Raw genomic sequence first — 13,590 nt, 5'->3', positions numbered from 1 at the left:
ATTCAGAGGAAAGAGTTGTGATATGCAAGGACAAGGCAATAGAGTGGAATCAGGACTATTAAAAGTTTAATGAGATAGATATTATTTACAGAGAGGCAAGTGCAATCTAATTTCAGTGCTCTTGCTGCTGGCTGTTTGTTAGCCCCGCCTCTACCCAGAACTGGAATAAAAGTAACTAAAGCAACATTCAGAAGCTGGCCTGGATCAAGGAATGGATTAACCTAAAATACCACACTTTGCATTCCATGAGCGGGATAGAAATATAATAAACATGTGATATACAACTATCTTTCTATTCCTCACTGCAATGTTCCAATCACCATTTCATTATTTTGTGTAAGCCAGAAACAAACATAATTAAGTATGAGAACAAGCAGCAAGTTGAAGTCATCATGGACCATGATATTAATAACAAATTATTTTATTATTTGATATTATTTACCCTCTAGTATTCAGTTTCAAATTATATGTGTTAGTAGGTCTCAGTGAAATTTCTTGACAAGTCAAAGAAAAAAATTCATGGTGAGAGATGAGGGTGCAAAGGGAAGAAAATATCATTTGCTCATCTTCTTTCCTTACTGCCTTCTGCTCCCCACCATGTCTCTCCTCCTCCATTCCTTACCCTCAACCCCTCACCCATTTTCCTCCCTCACCTTCCTCTTACCCCTTGCATTCAACTCTTCCCACTTGCTTCCCTTGCACCTTCACCCTCAAATTCCTCTTCACCACTCTTCCTTCCTTCTTCTCTTCAACTGAACCCAAACTCACCTTCTCCCACCCTGCACTCAAACCACCTTCATATTCCTTTCTCTCTGCTGTTCCACAACCCCGCTTATCCTCACCCTCTGACCCCCTTCATCTCTCCTCTTCTCTGTGCTGCTGAGCTAGATAACCCACAGTTGTGCTCCTAGAATTCAAGGTATAGTTGCCATATTGCAGCCCCTTCTGTTTTTGGTGCGTGCCTCAGGCTCATGTGTGTGTGTGTGTGGGGGGTGGCTTTGAGGGAAAGTGGTCTCAGAGGATGCAGACTTAAAGGTGTGTGTCCTCTGAAGGCAGCCACATCCTCCACTGAAGCAAGTCGCTTGCTTCCCTTCAGTCTCTTCTCCAGTCCCAGCCAGTTGGGGGCTTGTGCTTGCATGCTGCTCTGTTATTAATTTCTGTTGTCACCAGGAGGGAAGGACGTATGTGCAGTCATCAGCCACCACTGGTTGGTGGGAAGGGAGTTGCAGAAACATTTTTTTTTTAATCCATGTTTTTCCTAGGCCATTTTCCCTACATAGACTCACTCCTGCCCTGTCTCTCTGCTTGACACCCTATCATCTATATGTGAATTGCCCACTTTACAAAATAGGAAGATTTTATCAAAAGACAGCCTCCTTTTAAGCCCAAAACATTCCATAGTAGTGGTCCCCCCCACACACATTTCCACTGTTTAAAACTGTTGTCTAGATTACACTCAAGGTGAAAACATCTTATCTGCAAAATATTTCCTGTGAAAGTATCATGTGTGTTTAAATAATTTGGGATACACTGAAAACACTAAACATTCTGTAATAACCTGATACATATTCTATATTAAAGTGTAAAATATGAGACCTTTCTTGTAATGCACACCTAATCTAATTCATTACTACAAATGTGAATCATTCAATAACTTTTCTGAGTATGCAGTGTTCAACCCACTCACAGGAACATTTGTCTCCAGAATATTTAGTCAGCAATGGTGTTACATGTCCTCAAAGTCCCTAAGGGCACATTATTGGAAACACTTTTAAATATCCCTCCTTCCTTACATGTGGTAACTGATTAAATCAATTTATTATTATCTACAGTTAGGCTTCTAAACATCTTACTATAAGCCTGACCAGACTCAGTCTTGGTATCCCGGAAACACTGGGCTGAAGTAGAAAGAAGTCAAAAGAAAGACCTGTCTAGTCTTTTCTTTAAAACTCCCAATGACCGTATTTTGGCTCCTCCTATAGTTATACAGTTTCTTTCTTTCTTTCTTTCTTTCTTTCTTTCTTTCTTACATTTATATACCGCCCCATCCAAACAGCTCTGGGTGGTGCACAACAATAAACATAAAACCCACAAATCAATCCTTTTAAAAACAATCATTACAGAACAATTTAAAAACAGCATAAACCCATTAACAATTAAAACATTTAAAACAATTTTAAAACCCTGGAAAGCTAGGCCAAACAGATAGGTTTTAAGGGCTCTTCTGAAAGCCAACAATGAACTCAAACTGCAGGGAGTGCATTCCACAGCCCAAGAGCACCTACGGAGAAGGCCCGCCTCTGAGTCACCACCACATGTACTGGTGGTAACTGGAGACGGACCTCTTCAGATGATCTTAATATGTGGTGGGGATTTTGTAGAAAAAAGAGCGCTCTCAGGTAACCCAGACCTAAGCCATTCAGGGCTTTAAAGGTAATAACCAGCACTTTGTATTTTGCCCGGAAACATATTGGCAGCCAGTGCAACTGTTCTAAAACAGGCATAATATGGTGTCTCTGGGTTAGCCCAGAGATCAGTCTGGCTGTTGTATCTGAACTAACTGAAGATTTGTTATGCTTTTTGAAGAAGCATTTTATGCTTCTTTATTCTCATATACTTCTTTGAAGAAGCATTTTAGAGCTTCTCCAAAGAAGCACTCAAATGATTCTTCAGTGCTTTGGCAGAAAGGCAATATATACATGTAATAAGTAAATTATGGAAGTAAGAGGCTAAATAAATAAATTTTGCTGATACTAAAGTTGCCTGTTGCACCTTTTTTGAGAAAGAGAAACCTTACTTCCCTGCCCTCATTAGAACAGTAATCACTGCCAGCTCTGCCCATATAACCTGCTTCTTTCAGATGTTACTGGAATGGCATTGGAGTAGTTGTTATGCCATTGCTGGTAATGTGTGAATTAGTCCATTATCAGCATCCTGGTGATCTAGTCACAAGGCTGCTGTTGCTCACTGTTCAGTCTTGTCTTACTCTTTCAAATCATTGTAATAAATCAGTGTTTCCTCCTTTTGTTTTGAACAATACAAAAACATCTTTAGTATGGTAATGGTGTCTGCCCACCCCACCCACCCTGCTCTATTTTTCATCACACATACGCAGTCCAGCACCTGCAAAATCTGCTACTATGACTTTCTGTCTAAAGTTTTCTTATCTGAAGTCCTCTTATTGATATAACATCTAGATGTCCAAAATACATGTCTGTAATCAAAATACTTTTATAGCCCTATGCAGGCATTATGTCGAACACTTAAACAATGAGGGCACAGTGTACAGAGGTACAGATCTGTTCACAGGTACAGTTATTCACACATAATGTTTAATACAGGTACAGCAGTACACTTCCTGTGTGTATTATTATTATTATTATTATTATTATTACATTTTATATCCCGCTCTTCCTCCAAGGATCCCAGAGCGGTGCACTACATACTTAAGTTTCTCTTTCACAACCCTGTGAAGTAGGTTAGGCTGAGAGAGAAGTGACTGGCCCAGAGCCACCCAGCTAGTATCATGGGTGAATGGGGATTTGAACTCGGGTCTCCCTGGTCCTAGTCCAGCACTCTAGCCAAAGTTCATGTTTAAAATGAATGCAGGTACAGTCATTCAGACCAAAACATATACAAACATCTATACAGTTGTACAACGTGCCTGATTATGATATCTAGAAACGTTACTATCCTTGCTTTAGAAAAATCAAAATGAATATCATAGAAACTTAATCGTCTATCTGAAATAATTGTAATAGAAGTTTGAAATGGTTTGGAGACCTAATAATAGCCCTAGCAATATAGCCATTGACTTAATTTTCTTTGTCTTATATTTTTGGTATCTAAAGTTCTAGAATAATTATAGCTCAACAAATAACTTTGCTACACAAAACTTGGTTATCCCTGTTTTATGATGCTAAATTTCTAATATGTAACAAAGGGTTACACAGAAAACCACTAACTGTATCTTGTGAAAAGGAAATTGAGCTAGAGAACTCATAAAAGGCTTGGCATACTTGAGAAAAAGGCTTATACAATGTCTGATTTACACAGTCTTCTCTCTGTTAGAGATGCTCTCGTTTTCCTTTTAAAGGCCTGGGTAACTCTGAAAGACCCATCACAGGAATTACTGGAAAGAGCAGGGTGAAATATCAGAAAGAAAGCAATGTGCTCGTTTGGTAAGGCTGACAGACCGTACAGACAAGGCCTGAAAACTAGATTAAGTTGTTGACATCCTGACTAAATCATTCAACAGAAGACCAATTGAAGTTAGGTAGGCCTTTAGAGTAACTCCTGAGTAGTCTCTCTGAGTAACATAGTCTGGATGTCAGCCCTGTCTGTACATTTAAAATAGTACTGCATTTTATTCAGAAATCAGCGACAATGGTTAATTAGTTCTTTCCTTTTGCCATCATCATCATCATCATCATCATCATCATCATCATCATCATTTTTGTTTACACAGTCAGACAGATGTTATTGACTGGTTTGTTTTATCTAGACATCAAGTCCTTCCCAAGGACCTGGGATGGCTGAATTTTATTATCAATATCATTGCTGTTATTATTATAGATATCGTCGCAGAATATAGACTGTTCCCAGTAAAGTTGCTTTTTTTAATTGGCTGATGGTGATTTCTGTGGCCCCTATGGTGTTGAGGTGCTCTTCAAGTTGTTTTGGAATTGCACCTAGGGCGACAATTACTACTGGGATTATTTTGGTCTTCTTCTGCCACAGCCTTTCAATTTCAATTTGTAGATCTTTGTATTTTGTGATTTTTTTTCTGTTTCTATTTCTTCTATTCTGCTATCACCTGGTATTGCTATGTCAATTATTTTAACTTTTCTTTCTTTCTTCTCGACTACAGTTATATCTGGTGTATTGTGTGGCCGATGTTTGTCTTTTTGAAGTTGAAAGTCCCATAATATTTTTGCATCTTCAGTTGTTGTTGTTGTTGTTATTACATTTTATATCCTGCTCTTCCTCCAAGGAGCCCAGAGCGGTGCACTACATACTTAAGTTTCTCTTTCACAACAACCCTGTGAAGTAGGTTAGGCTGAGAGAGAAGTGACTGGCCTAGAGTCACCCAGCTAGTTTCATGGCTGAATGGGGATTTGAATTCAGGTCTCCCCGGTCCTAGTCCAGCACTCTAACCACTACACCACTATTGTCTCCAGATTCTGTAGGATTCCAGGAGCTGTAATACAGTGCTACAGCAAATACTTTGCATGCACAGGGTATCCCCTCAATCCTTGAGTCTCTGGTTAAAGGAATGCCAGCCTGAAAAGGATGTCAGTTAGAGACTGACGTCGAAACTAATGGTTGGATTCCCAACTAACAAAGCCAGGACCCATGCAGCACTAGCCCTACACTGATCTCCATGCTTTCCCAAGTGCCCACACTCTTCAACAAAGCACAATTTCTTTTCAGAGCTCGCCCACACTCTGAAACCACTCTGTCTGAGTGAAACATATCACTTGATCCTCAGAAATATGTTTCTGCTCTAACAGCAGTTTCAGAGTATGGATGAGCTCCAAAATGTATTTGTGCTCTTGTGCAAGAGCTCCTGCACTTTGGAAAACACAGGCTAGCACTGCATGGGTGCTGACATTAGGTGTGTCCATGCTTCATTAGTCAGGATGTTGGGATGTTGTGTGTATTGAAAAAAAGGTTCACATTTACAACAGAAAAGGGGCAATTTTCACCATCCCCCCTTCCCTCTGCAGCCTACTGTGCTTCCCAAAAATCTGTTCTTGAGGACTGAAGAGCCGTCAGGTACATGTTTTCAGGAGATACAGGCTACTGAGGGGAGGGGAGATGAACAAAATTGTCCCTCCTTCAGTACATGCACGAAACATGTAATGATTCATGCATGTGTGACTTCAGCATGTGTGACTTTAGTCTGGATGTCAGCCAGTGATTCCAGAGAGCTGCTTTTTTTCAAATAGTATTGGGCTATAGGGACCATTACATATTGTAAAAGATCCTGATTCATGTGAACTACGCACTACAAAGCAAACGTGGTTCCATATAATGCTAATGTAGAATTGTGGTGGATATTTACAGATGAGATTGACAGACTGGAGTGGGTATCTAAACCTGCCCACACCAGCTGATCGTCTGCTGCAAATGCTCTCAGCCTGTTTGAAGTATGGTTTTTTTACCTTGGCTGAGCTCAGAGACCCAAAGTAAGCATAGCTGATGGAAATTACCTGAGGATGCATGTGTAGCAGAGAATCAATGGATATGGGAGGTATAAGTACTTTCTCCTCTCCTCCCACTATAGCAGGCTTCCCCAAACTGCAGCCCTCCAGATGTTGTTGAACTACAACTCCCAGCATCCCTAGCCACAATTTATTGTGGCTGGGTATGCTGGGAGTTGTAGTTCAGCAACATCTGGAGGGCCGCAGTTTGGGGAAGCCTGCCCTATAGTATTACCTCAATAAATGTGGGTTTGGAAATATACACTTGGTTTTGTTTTAAAAAGCAACAAAAATAACCATTTGTATTGGTTAATTAACAACATACAGATCACACACTATGAGAAAACAAAACAAAACACATAATTTATTTAATCATCGTGCTTCCAAAATAGAAAATACAGAGAGTTCTCTTACTACTGTTTTCAGAAGCAATGCAAAATAATTTGAAAATTAAAGGTGTATTTTCCATAGATTATTTTTATAGTGAAATTTTATACTATGTGGTCACCAAGGGATAAATAAAGTTACCTACAATATTTGAAAAAGCAAAGAGCAGCATGGTGAGGAATTTGTTCGGATAAAATGCAAATAATTAAAATCTATTAATCAAATAATAGACTGAGGATGAAATCTACAAATAAACAAGAAATAAAATGGTGCACCATGTTTCAAGTAAGGAGCACACAGGCCTAAACTCAGCCAATTCAGATTTCAGCTCTGAATGCATGTTTCCGCTTACAATTTGAATATCTTCTTTTCCTCCTCCCCCTTGCTGCTTTCACTGGTGTACCCTGCTGTTCAGTGGTGCTATCTAGCCCTTCCTGTTCATCACTGCAGCCATTTTCATTTAGTGCCAATGCTTTCAGTTTGCTGCACATTTTACTTTCTTCTGGTTACATGCATCCCTCCCTGTTCAGTGTGCCTGTGATAACTTTGGATGGCCGTCTAATGGAAACTTCAGTTTTTCTACTGTGTTTATCATTTGAGAACCTCCAAGAGCTCAGTTGCCAGCATTCCTGCCCCTGATGTGTTAAGGGATTTATAGCTGGAACAGCAGCTAAAAATGAAAATATGATGTGCCAGTACAAATGTTTCCAATGAAATTGCTTTATTGCTGAGTAGATTCTAGTATAATCTGCTAGATCATTGTTACTGCAAAACAGTGGTGTATATTTCATGTCGACATTAAAGCTAAAAATAATATCCGCGTAATAAAATTGATGTCTGCTAAGGGAGAAAACACCTGCAGTTTCTGATCATACTGTGAGAAACTCACAAGTTGTTCTTTGTTAGTTCTACAGTGGTTAGCACTTGAACATGAAAGTGAAGCTGTGAAAGTTGGCAGTTTTATTTCCCAGAGATCTGTGATAGCCTTGTCTGATATAGATATAGAGTTGGATTCCCCCACCCCCACCCCCAGGCCCTGTAATACCATTTGAGTTTCAGATTCCACTAATCCCAGAATTCAGAGTAATTTTTATTTATTTCTTATTTATAAATAAATTTATTTCTTCTCTCCCAAGCCACATTGTTTTCCTGATTTCCAGAAATATGCATAAGCTGGCCTAAGATTCAGATATGATTAAATCAGAAGATTTGTGTCCTTAGTAAATGGTTTCATCATTTCAGTTGACCTCACTTGTAAAGAACAAGGATGACCTTCAGTCCTTTGATGGTGGCAGAATGTAAAAACATAACCTTTTAATTTGCTCCTTGACCTTTTAATTTGCAGATTTTATGGTCTTTAAAGGAGAGAAGTGTCCACCTGCTACTGCAGCTTTAAGGCTGCAACTCCACAAGGTGTAACATGCAAACATTATGCCAATGACGAATCTATTATACATTCTCAAACATGGTCACCCTTCCATCTTTCTTCACTGCATTTGAGAACAGTTTTTATGGTTCACATCTGTGGCATGCAAGCAATGCATGCCACTGTGAGATATTCAATCAATGTAAAAAGGTGGGGGGCAACCTAATCCACCGTGCTTTTAGCCAATGAAAACTGTGTGGAAGTGAATTTTCATTAATAAAATGCAAAGCTAGAAATGGACAGGAAGGATTGCTCTAAAGCAATTATAAAGATGAAAAATTGCTGGACAAATAAACACATGGTGATGAGTAGTTCACAACCTACAGAATACATCTTTTTTTGTGCCTGCATACAAACTGGCTAATTCCTGCTTGCATGCTGAGCTTTGTTTTGATTTCAGCCTTTGTAGTATGTATGTGTAGTACAGCATATGCATATCTGTCACTTTATTCATCCCTTAATGTCTGTATCTGCATTTATATTTTGGGGCTGGCACAATCTTGTGTCTAAGCATATGAACTATAAACTGGGAAATCCCTCATTCAAATCTCAGTTCAACTATGAATTGGCTGTATAGCTTTTCATAAATAACGGTACCTTATATTTAGTAGTAGTTGTTATTAATGGCTTACTGTTTGGATTGTTGTAAGGATTACTGTGAGTACGTGCACACTTAGGAAAAGTACTATATAAATGCTATTCAACTACATTTAAAATGTTCCAATCAAGTCTTTCTTCATGTATCAGATGACATACCTTATCAGCACATCTAACCTCATAAGCTACATGACACTTGTGCTGATCCTTGCATTTTAATTGCCACCTTTTTCAGACTTTGGCCCCAAGCTGAGGAGAACCATGGTCATATAAGCTCTGTTGGAAGGAACAGCAGCAAACCTATGCTCCTATGGCTGACTAGCAGAATCACAGCATGGTTAGTATAAGTAGCACGGACAGCATGAAGTAAAATTGCACAAATCTTCATGCAGTATGCTAGTTCCATTCTTAGGAGCTACAACTTCCCACAACTGTTCATGGTGTGGGCCACACTTGTGGCAGTTGTAGTGTTGGTGGCCTCACCTACACCCACATCTAAAGACCAGTATGCAAAAGGGCTTTGGAATGCACTCCCTGACAAAATAAGAGCTTCTCCAACTCTGATTGCTTTTTAAAGGACCTGTAAGACACACCTGTTTTCTCAGGCTTTTAATTAAAACTAATTTTAAATTGTTTAATTGATTTACCCTGTGAAATTGTTTTGTTTTGTTCTGTGAATTGTTTTTAATAGTTTTTATTCTGTAAAAGTGTTTTCATTGTTTGTTTTTGATTTTATATTGAAATTTGGTTTATGTACACAGCAGAGAGTATATAAATGATAAATAAACTATAGGCTCGCATTTGTAAAAATCCTTAAATATTCAGTCCCCCCAGCTATTTAACAAGCTGAAATATTTGCAGGAGTCTCCTTATTTACAATATTTTGGAAACAGAAATATATATCTAGAGGAAGTGATCAAATATTATTATTTCATAGTATCGGATAACCCAATTCTTCAGTTCTGCAGTACTTATTTTTAAAAAGGAAAACCCCCTTTAAAAAAAAATTGCGGTCCAGTTTTGCATTTTATTGCTATTTATGACCATGCAAGCAATTAACAGGCTACTTTCACTGGTTCGGTCTCATGGATGTCAATAACACTCTACCAGTCAGTGTGGTCTCTGAATTGCCCCCTATGGGAGGATATGATACTGAGCGCACTATGAATGGGTACGTTTCATTGATTCTCATACAATTGCTGTCTAAGTGTTTACAACCCAAAAGGCAGAAATTGGTTTTTGGGTTTCATTTTACACACCTGTATGAAGTAAATAGGGGGTGGGGGAGGAGAACCTAACTGCATGTGTGTGTGTGTGTGTTTTTTAAGCTACCCTCTTTTTCTAAGCTGCCTCTGATCAGTTTTTCCTTTTTTGCATGACCTATTAAATTAAAATTCCCTTGTATAAACTAGTGATCATGTTTCAGGCTGCCTGCTGACTGGAAGGCTCCTTTTAACACCCTGATTATACCTACCTCCCCTTTTTGCTCACTGACTCTCTCAGTTTCCATCACTCTACAACAACAGCTCCTTTCTTTCAGTAGTCCTCACACTACACAAAGCTGCTTCTGAGCCCCTGTTCACAAGGCCTTTGTGTGTTGTGTAGGGGACTAAACCGCATCAGGTTGAGATCAAAAGCCTTAGTTAAACAGAAGCAGTTGGTGGTTTTTCAGACTGTTTCATCTCGCCTTTCAGCTTTTAAAACACCCCACTCCAGCCAGAGGAATTAGAAAATACAACAGATCCACACTACAAACTGTTGTTATGGATCAGGTTTGACAGCCCCTTCTATGTCAGGCTGGATTAGTGATTGTTGTACAAGTCACGGTACACAAATTTCAGCACTAGAGAACAGCCAGTGTTTGGGTTTTCCTCTTTATGTTGTGTAAAGAAGTGTTAAGCTCATCTGTTGCCTACTCTGTTTCTAGTGTTTGTTCTGATGCATGTTGATCATTTATTCAGTGTTGGTGGATGCTTACTATGGTAAGATGGCTTGGCTTGGACATGTACATTTTTATGGGTTATTTTTTTCAGGGTTGGATTTAGCTTGGATTAACACGCCTGCCACTATCCCACCCCAGTTTTTGTTCAGTTTTATCTTCCATATTGTTTGAATACTAGGACTCTGCAGAATTTTGGGATCAGGTTTGTGATCCAAAAGGAGGATCTCTTTGCCACTGATCCTGGGCCCTGTATCTGTTGTCAAGTGGTCCAATTGACAGTACTGGCTGTGGAGTCCCGAATTCATATCTCGGCTCAGCCACAACCTAAGTGTAAGAATATGTGATCAAAGCTTGTAAATCTAAGCATCTTATGAAGAAATGAAAACAAATACTTCAGAGGTTCTTGGCCATTAGATAAAATTAGTTGTATATACTTGAGCAAGGTGGGACAAATGTCCCTGGGCCCTTGAGGAAGGGCACTGGCTGAGCAGCAGCTTGCTCTTCACTCTAATCATGGGGAATATGTGTTATTTGCATAAGAGAGAAAAGGTGTGTGGAGAACGTTTTGTTTTTCACTGTGTCCCTACAGTTCTTATGCAGCAAAGACATGGGGGAGGAGAAGAAGCCAGGGGCTGGGGAGCCGGGACCCATCTTTACTTCTCGCCCCAGGGCCCATTCCAACCTTGCCATGCCCCTGATTGGTTGATGTGCTTTGGACTGTTTGCTGTATCTTATGCCTGCGAGTCTGATCTACGATTGTAATAAAGTTTATCTATCTTATGCCTGCCAATATATTTATCTGATTGACTGGTTCTCATTTGCCTAGTCAGTATCACCTTTGACAAGCTGTACTTGATGTTTGGTTACTCTACTAGGTCCATTGAAATGTTAGATGGCATCATCATTGCTTGGTGAGGTGCAAGATTATCCCTCACGTCTCTCAAGCAGTGGTTGTGTGTGCACAGCTATGTGACAGAGTATGGCTCTATTCTCTTTCGATTCCAATTAGAACACAATGAGCTATGCTGTGCGTCACATGACTGTCTGGGTGTACAACAATCTGTGGTTTTTAGCCAGCCTATTCTGTTTTCTCTAGTATTGCCAACTTTTGATTTAAGAAAATAATAACCATACAGAACATAGTTTTTCAGGTTGAATCAGCCTAGCTGATTAGAAACCTGTACATGGCCACAGACTGAGCAAGTCCTATGTATGCCAAAACCACTGCCACCTCTTGCATGCTGAGCTGTGCCTGGATCAGTATTCAGCATTCAGTTAGTACAACTTGAAAGCTGTGGCATGTGGCTGTTGTACAACTGGCTCTGCTTATGGCAGATTTACTGACAGCATTTATTGTCTTTAAAATCCTCCAACTTTCATAGAATTCTGTGTATGAGCTTTTAGTCTAATTCTTGCCATTTTAAACTGGTAGCCCTCTTTGCTATTATTTGAAATGTATACATATAAAAGACAGCCCCCAGTATTTCAAAATATGCCATTGTGCAGAACCCAGGAAGAGGTTATGCAGAGAAGAACAGGGTTGATTATCAACAACTGGGTCATTGGGGTCAGGGAGCAGGTTTAGCGTCCAGTGATGTCACCAAAAGCAGCCCCTTTGCTTTCTCTCATGTAAATACATGCCTGCCATTCATTCCTGTGGTGCAGAGTAATATGCTGTGCTTGGGGTTGCTGTTGAGGTGAGGACAACAGCTGACCTCTTGTCCCAGGGGTAAGCAGCGATGTGGCCAAATTTGCAGATCATACCAAACTCTTCCGGGTAGTGAAATCCAAAACGGATTGTGAGGAGCTCCAAAAGGATCTCTCCAAACTGGGGGAGTGGGCGACAAAATGGCAAATGCGGTTCAATGTTAGCAAGTGTAAAGTGATGCACATTGGGATGAAAAACCCCAACTTCAAGTATATGCTGATGGGATCCGAGCTGTCGGTGACGGACCAGGAGAGGGATCTTGGGGTTGTGGTTGACAGCTCGTTGAAAGTGTCGACTCAATGTGCGGCAGCTGTGAAAAAGGCCAATTCCATGCTAGGGATCATTAGAAAGGGGATTGAAAATAAACTGGCTAACATTATAATGCCCTTATACAAAACTATGGTGCGACCACACTTGGAGTACTGCGTACAATTCTGGTCACCACATCTTGAAAAGGACATTGTTGAACTGGAGAAGGTACAGAAGAGGGCAACCAAGATGATCAGGGGCCTAGAGCACCTTTCTTATGAGGCAAGACTACAACACCTGGAGCTTTTTAGTTTAGAAAAAAGACAACTGCGGGGAGACATGATAGAGGTCTATAAAATCATGCATGGCGTGGAGAAAGTGGAGAGAGAGAGATTCTTTTCCCTCTCACACAACACTAGAACCAGGGGTCACTCCATGAAATTGATTGCCAGGAGGTCTAGGACCAACAAACGGAAGTACTTTTTCACACAACGCGTGATCCACTTGTGGAACTCTCTGCCACAGGATGTGGTGACAGCCGACAACCTGGATGGCTTTAAGAGGGGTTTGGATGACTTCATGGAGGAGAGGTCTATCACTGGCTACTAGTCGGAGGGCTGTGGGCCACCTCCAGCCTCGGGGGCGGGGTGCCTCTGAGTACCAGTTGCGGGGGAGTAATGGCAGGAGAGAGGGCACGCCCTCAACTCCTGTCGGAGGCTTCCAGCGGCATCTGGTGGGCCACTGTGCGAAACAGGATGCTGGACTAGATGGGCCGTGGGCCTGATCCAGCAGGGCTGTTCTTATGTTCTTATGTCCCTGTGCTGCCAGGTCCTCACTGACAGGGAAAGAAAGAAGGGAAAGGAGTGGATGAGCAATCTGTGTGCAGAGTATGCAGAGATGCACTCGTTACCATGAACATCACACACACACACACACACACACACACACACGTAACCAACCAAACAACCAGTTTTAATAATTGGCATTTTCCTAGTCTAATATTTAAATATACCAACATGCATTTTAAAATAGGACTCTTGCTTCTCCATCCCCACCTCAGTGTTTGAAATAGAAG

General features: G+C 40.5%; 1 protein-coding gene across 3 annotated transcripts in view; it reads left to right on the top strand.

The window, feature by feature from the left end:
* RUNX1 (RUNX family transcription factor 1) overlaps positions 1–13,590 on the top strand; it is a 284,318-nt gene that overhangs the window by 8,215 nt on the left and 262,513 nt on the right. The window lies entirely within an intron of this gene.

The sequence above is a fragment of the Hemicordylus capensis genome, chromosome 3 (genome assembly GCF_027244095.1).
Source record: "Hemicordylus capensis ecotype Gifberg chromosome 3, rHemCap1.1.pri, whole genome shotgun sequence".
In the NCBI taxonomy this organism is placed as follows: Eukaryota; Metazoa; Chordata; class Lepidosauria; order Squamata; family Cordylidae; genus Hemicordylus; species Hemicordylus capensis.
This window is presented reverse-complemented; position numbering and strand designations above follow the sequence as displayed.